This window comes from Anas platyrhynchos, chromosome 20 (genome assembly GCF_047663525.1).
Source record: "Anas platyrhynchos isolate ZD024472 breed Pekin duck chromosome 20, IASCAAS_PekinDuck_T2T, whole genome shotgun sequence".
NCBI lineage: Eukaryota > Metazoa > Chordata > Aves > Anseriformes > Anatidae > Anas > Anas platyrhynchos.
Genome location: NC_092606.1, coordinates 2252056 through 2258714, shown reverse-complemented (window position 1 = coordinate 2258714; position 6659 = coordinate 2252056). Strand labels below are relative to the sequence as shown.

The window sequence follows — 6659 nt, the reverse complement described above, 5'->3', positions numbered from 1 at the left end:
TTCCCTTTTATAAACCTTCTAGACTGTCATTATTAAAGTGGTAATAATTTGCACTGCAGTCATGTTTAATTAAATCTTTAGGTTTAATTTGTGCTAGCAAGTGTATTTAGACTCAGTGAAAGATATTCCTTTTCCTTATAAATTTTATAATCTAAATAAGCAGGACAGCCATAATTTGATCTCCATTTTTAATCTAAAAAAATCTACCTGACCAGTGCCTGGTTATCAATTCTCACTGGCATCTTTGCACCTATGAATATTTTGACAAGGAGTTGCAGTGTAGGTGGGTTTTCACAAAGGCCTTTGGACATTGGACCTTAATACATGTGCGGATGTGGGTCAGAGAAGCTGAGACAGAGTTTTGAAGGAAGCCTATTACAGATCATTAAACCCAGGGTTATTATTTATTTTTTGGACTTAATGATTGCAGTTGTGCTGTAGCTACAGGATAGATAAGAGCAGGAGGGATTGTCAGAAACAGTACAACCTGCATTGACTTTGTAGCCTAGCTGTGGAGCACAGCAGCAAAGATTTTGGAGATGTTCTCAGCCTGGTTTCTGAAACGCGTGAGATCTGACCATAGCCTGCTACTCCAGAAGGGTTTCACAGGACATTCGGAGGGACTGACGTGACATCAATGAGGCTCACATGTGTCTGAGCCAAATGATCCTACCATGTGCCGAAGGGAGGAAGCCCAGAGCGGCACACAGCCTTCCAGCTGAGCGGCTGCAGTCCCGCCATGCCCCTGCAGCGCAGACAGGAGGGGATGAGAGCAGGTTGGGTCTGACTCCAGGGTCTAAATGCGTTAGAGTCCCAGCCAAAGTCAAGGTGGTGGCACAGCTTTGTGCTGGGGAGCTGTGTGAAACAATTGCTCCTAGAAGGAAGATCTCAGGCTTGCCAAGGTGAGACTGATTTGACTCCAAATCCTGTTCATAGACGAGCTGACCTGAACTGTCCTTGCAGTGGGAGACAGAAGTACTTCCAAGAGATTTAAAACACAGATGAATTTCATGATTAGTGTCTGGGTGATTGGGAGACCCACCCAAGTGAGAAAACACACTAAGTACGCTACATTGGATCGTGTGTCGTAATTTTCTTCGTTAGTTCCGTGACCACTGAACAGGAAATCTGGAATTTCGTGAGCAGTAACTGTTGGTGAGCCTGACACCTTAAGGTCTCATCTTTCATGTGAAAACCAGGGGCTGTCTATGCTTCTCCCTGAGTCTGTTCTACTGGGAAACCTTGTTCTAATGTGAGGTCATTTCCAGTGGAGTACTTAGAAGCGTTTTGGAATGACTCTTTATTTGGTCTTTGGCTTAGTTCTGGTGCATTAGCTGTGTACAATCAGTTTCAGTCTGTACTCGAGGATTAGATCCTGTATTATGTGAGGTCATCATTAATAAAACTGAACTCTCCTTTGCTCAGTATTTCTGATGTAGAGCACTATTCTGTATGTGAATGAGTAGTTTTCATTCGGTGAGTGATAAAACACCAGCAGTGTGCAGTGCAACATTTGCTAGAATTATGAAGGTGTATTCTGAAGGCTGTGTGCCTCTGAGCTGAATATTTAGCTCTGAGGTTACAGCCTGCCTAGTTATTCTGCCTGGTTTTGAAGCACGTGCATTTCTAATCTTTGCTTTCTTGTAACAGGATTCATTAGTGTGCATCTATAGGTTTTTAGTTTAGCAGGAAGATGCCATTTATGTGGACTTCCTCATGTCTAAAGGGATAAGATACGTTCTGACTTCTTCACATATAAATTAATGGTAGAGGTCTTTGTTTAACATATGACTTTGGTTTCAGATATTTATCAATGTTTGCCTAAAGGCAGTGTAATACAAGTTCCTCAAAATTTAAAATTACACTTCTGCCATGTCAGAGAGATTCAGGCTGTGCATTCATGCGGCATGAGGGAGAGATGCAGTTGCAGGGGTGTCCTTGCCACTATTTTGTGGCTTGTAGTTAACGTATTGTTACATAGAAGTCTGATGATTGTCTTCACTTTATGCTCCTGGTGAGGGCCATGAAAGCATAGCTGGAACATCAGATAACTCAAAACCTGTGATGCGAAAATTCCTCAAAGAGAGTGGGTGAAGGAAGAGCTGAGAGCTTTCTCTTTTGAAAACATCTCAGAAAAATCTTGGAAGATCATACATACCATTTGTGTCTTCCTCTCCAAAGAGGAAGACTTTAATCCACATAAATTAAAACATAAATTGGATAAGTAGGCTCCTTATTTGTATTACTCCCTTTCCTGAAGGTTCCTTACTTGCAGGCCTCATGATGACCACTGACAAATTATGTAGATGGATATTCTCATCTTAAGGCTTTGCCAAAGGTCATGGCAAACAAGAATTAATTTTTCTCAATGCTTGGGCAGTCTGCATTTCACTTGCCAGTTTTGGGTCAGGTTATGTGCTGCCTGCAGCTTGGTGAGTGGTGTAGCTGGAGTAGGTGAGGAGAAAGTCAAACTGTTGCCCTTCACAACAAGCAAGGTCTGGTGTGTCAGGCATGGAAGTAGGAACTGGATGTGTGGCAGGAAAGCAACTGGAAAATATCCTTTCAGTGCCTTGTTTTTCTTGTATTTACACGGTGCGTATGCTGCTCTGAAGGTAGCACCACATCAGCTGTAGTGTGATTGTGCTGTGGAGCTCTCATTTTCATTACATGGACGCAGCTTCTCCTGCAGTGTCACACACAACTCAGGTTTCTCAGGGTATTATCAGCATAAAGAGCATTGCTGTTGCATGGTGTTAAGGTAAAAGTGTATGTTGTCCAAGGGTTACTGCACTGAGCTACGAGGCCCTTTTCCTTCATATCCTGTTTTGAAATCAACTTTGGCATGTCGCAGCTGGGGCCTGTTATTCTGAGAGCTGCTGGACACTTGTGATTCCTGTTGAGGCACACACGCTGCAGGTTCCGGGTGTTTCTGAAGCTGCAAGATGTGTTGTGTGAAGGTAGATTTTCCAGAATGGCAACGTGAAATGAATGTTCATTGCAAATTCAGTGCCAAGGCTTATCACCTCTCTTTCTTGATCTATTCAGCATGTTCAGTGATTATGGTGTTCTCCACAGGCATAATCTTAGGATAATTATTATTGAAGTTATAGATTCTATGGCAAAAGGAGGTGTCAGTGAGAGAAGTATATTATTGCTGGTTTTCTTTTTTCTTTTTTTTTTTTTTTTTGTTAGCAGAATAAAATAATGCCATGTCTCAGTCAGGACAAATATCAAAGCAATAGTAATTTGGACATTCAGATAAAGAAACATACAAACAATTATAGTATTAGAGTGTTGCAGAGGGTGAAAACTAGGTAAATATTAATCAAAGACTTGCCAACAAAAAGGTACAGCCAGTGTTTAAAATGTTAGCCTGAGATTTAGCTCCCTCCATACTGGACTTCTGTTTGATCTTAAGCAAATAATTTGATTGCTCTTTTCCCATCTGTAAAATGTAGATAACACTCTTTCCTCACAGATGTGTCATAAGTGTAAGTACAAAAAGATTATCAAGTTCCCAGAACATGTGATGATAAGAATCACCTTGCACAGACATTGTTATACATGCAGATTTGGTGGCACAGTGACTCCCTACCTCACACAGTGTTTGCTTGGAGTTGAAATTACTTTTCATCTGTTTTTGAGAGCTCAGACTTCCTTACAGAGGGCTGAGATTACAAATCTGTGTTGTTTTTTTTTTTTTGTTTTTGTAATGAAGCATACAAAAAAGTTATTTCCATAATATTTTCTCCATTAACCTAGTAACATTACACTATTTTTATGCAATTAAATTAGGGAATTAAGATTACAAATCTTTTTGTTAAGAGCTATCTATATTATTCAATATTATTTTTAATTGCATTCTGACTTCATACGATCTTTCATGCTTGAACACCAGCTTTTCAAATTAGAGAAATTTCAAGTAGCATTTTCAGGAATATCTAGGGCACCTTGGAGCTCCAGTTCATGGATATACTTTTCAAAATTACTAGGATATTTTTGAAGATGTCACACTTTCGCGTAGCCTGCATTTCATCACAACCCTTGGACCCCCTATCAGTTCACAGAGCCATTGAATATGTAATTGAAAGAGATCAGGACTGCGTGTGGCTTGGTCTGGTGCCCTCTGCTATTCCTGACAGATGTTCATCTGTGCTGTACGTTCCTTGCTGCCTCACTTGCTGTGATTAAAAGGAGTTGCTGACTTGCGGTGCTGGCACTGAGAAGGTGACAGAAATAGTAAAGTCCTTGCTCAGCAGCAATCTCACACCAAAGGTGTGGCTGACAAATTTGTATGAGGTGAATTACACAGCATGCTTTTTCTGTGACACTTGAGAAGAATAGTTTATAGGATATTAATAAATCAGCAGACTTGTTTAATCAGTTCCCAGCCCTTATTTCTATATAATCATTCTTTGGACTTCCTTGTGACCATCTGAAATACTGATTATTTACCTGTGTAAAGCATTTCTAATATATAGTAATTGCATACTAATTGCACACCAACCATGATATATGCTCATAAACTTCAATTTTAATAAAAAAATAAATAAATCCATTTAAACCCAACATTTCTGCACAAATTTCTTATGTTGTAAATTCTGACAGAGCTATTGTATTGGTCACAGATTTAGTCTGAGAGCTCAAATTGCTGCTGTACTGCTCAGATGTTACCACTCAAAGTGAAAATCCCATCAGCATAGCTGAGCTCCTGTTTTAGTATCACTGTATAAAATTATTACCAACAAAAAAAAACATTTAAATGGAGCCATATGCATTAATTGACCAACTTTGTAGGTGACATGACTTCATACAGATATTTTACTAAGGAAAACTTGCAAAAACTCACTACTCAGTTGCAGTTGGATGCCAGGTAGCAGCTAGAGCATGTTGGAGAGGTCTCTGTGTGTGGGAGTGTGGGAGTTTCAAATCACGCATGGAGTGGCGTAGAACATTAGGGGGAAAAAAAAAAAAAAAAAAAAAAAAGGCAGCAGCTTCTGAGCAGAAAAAATATCCGTGCTGTTCATATTGATACACTGGTATACTTACTGCTCATCCGAACTGCTCCAGTATTTAAGACTGCCATATTCCCCACTGTATACTGCAGATAATTGTTTGGTACAGTAGTGCCCTCTGCTGACTGGCAGCATTAAATGTATGTCCAAAGAATATTTTTTCTATTTGCATTTATTTTAAACTTCGTTTTCAAAAATCATTTATATTTAAAAAGTCAAAGAAGTAAATGATACAATAATATTATGTTGTTTTGTTAATGTACAATATAGATTAACTTTAAAAAAAGCAAACGGAAAATGTCTTATAACAAAGGCATGAGTATAGATGTTTGTCATTGTCATGCTATGTTCCCACCCAAGAATTAAGGGGGAAAAATGACATTTTCAGAACAGCTTAAGCATCTTAAGTCCCCACTCCAATTACTCTAACAAAGAGTTAAGCCCTCCTCCTGCACTTGCTTGTTTGAAAATTAAGTTAATTCAATGTCTCGTAGGTTTTTCTTTGTTTGTTTTTCTCATAGACCATCAGTACCTCTGATTTACACAAGAAAAGGAAAATACATACAATTTTAGGTACAGACTGTCAACTTCTGAGTACTCCAGTACTCAGTACTGAGATATTTCTGTAGGCCAAAGCACAGGAACACCAGTGGCAAAGGAGCTTCTTACCTTTTCAGAGCCCCTTTGTAGCGTTGCAGTTCATCGTGTCGTTTTGCTTACCAGCTTGGGGTTTATTTGTAGATATGATCTAACCATCCTTAGAAAATCAGTCACTGCCGGTCGCATCAATTAGTAATTGTAAACAAGAGACAGCAAACATATAGGTTCTGTTATCTTTCAGTTAAGATTTAAAACCAACCATACTTCATGTGATTATTAAGCACATAAAAGTGTGCTGTCTGTATTAAGACGGATCTTTCATTGTTTTGCAAAGCAACGTTTCTAAGAATAAAATTGCAGGTTTTGTGACTAGGGTAGTGACTGAAATAAGAAACCTCTAGCTTAATGTCAACATTTTTGTCCGTTGCTCGTGTCCAGTTTGGGCAAGGGCAATTAGAGGGATTAAAACTGGAAATCTATAAACTTCAGAACCAGAGACACCATCTATTTTAGTGCAAATAAAGCTTAGGTGATAAGGAGACATCTTTTCTTCTTATATAGATATTGAATGAAAAGAACTGAAAAACATTACATTTCTTACCCAGAAAACCTCAAACAGATTCTTGACCTTGAGCACTTTATGAGTTGTGTGAAGTCACTAGAGCTGATCTCAATTTAGGCAGCTGCTTAAATCCCTCACAGGGGTCCAAGTTAGTGACAAAAAGGTGATACTCTTTTTTGTGTGCCATCAATCACATACCCTCTTGCCTAAAAGAAAAATACGTCTATTTTCTGACTCTAATCTTTATCTCTTTCTATCTAATCTATTAGTGAATTAGAGATGAATCCACATTCACTCAATTTTAGAATATCTTCAGACTTCTAAACCACTCGTGTGATCATTTGTCTTCACATGAACTGGCCAAATTTTGCTCTTGATAAGGTTGCTTTAAGCAGATCAGATTTATAATAGTAAATATGCTTTGCACTTCTGCCTATCCTAGCAACTTAAGGGTCGTTAGCGCTGTTCTGAGTTGGTAACCC

The 6659-nt window shown here is 38.9% G+C and overlaps 1 protein-coding gene across 2 annotated transcripts in view; it reads left to right on the top strand.

The window, feature by feature from the left end:
* PIGW (phosphatidylinositol glycan anchor biosynthesis class W) overlaps positions 1-6659 on the top strand; it is a 43289-nt gene that overhangs the window by 10585 nt on the left and 26045 nt on the right. The gene's annotated exons all lie outside the window — the stretch shown is intronic.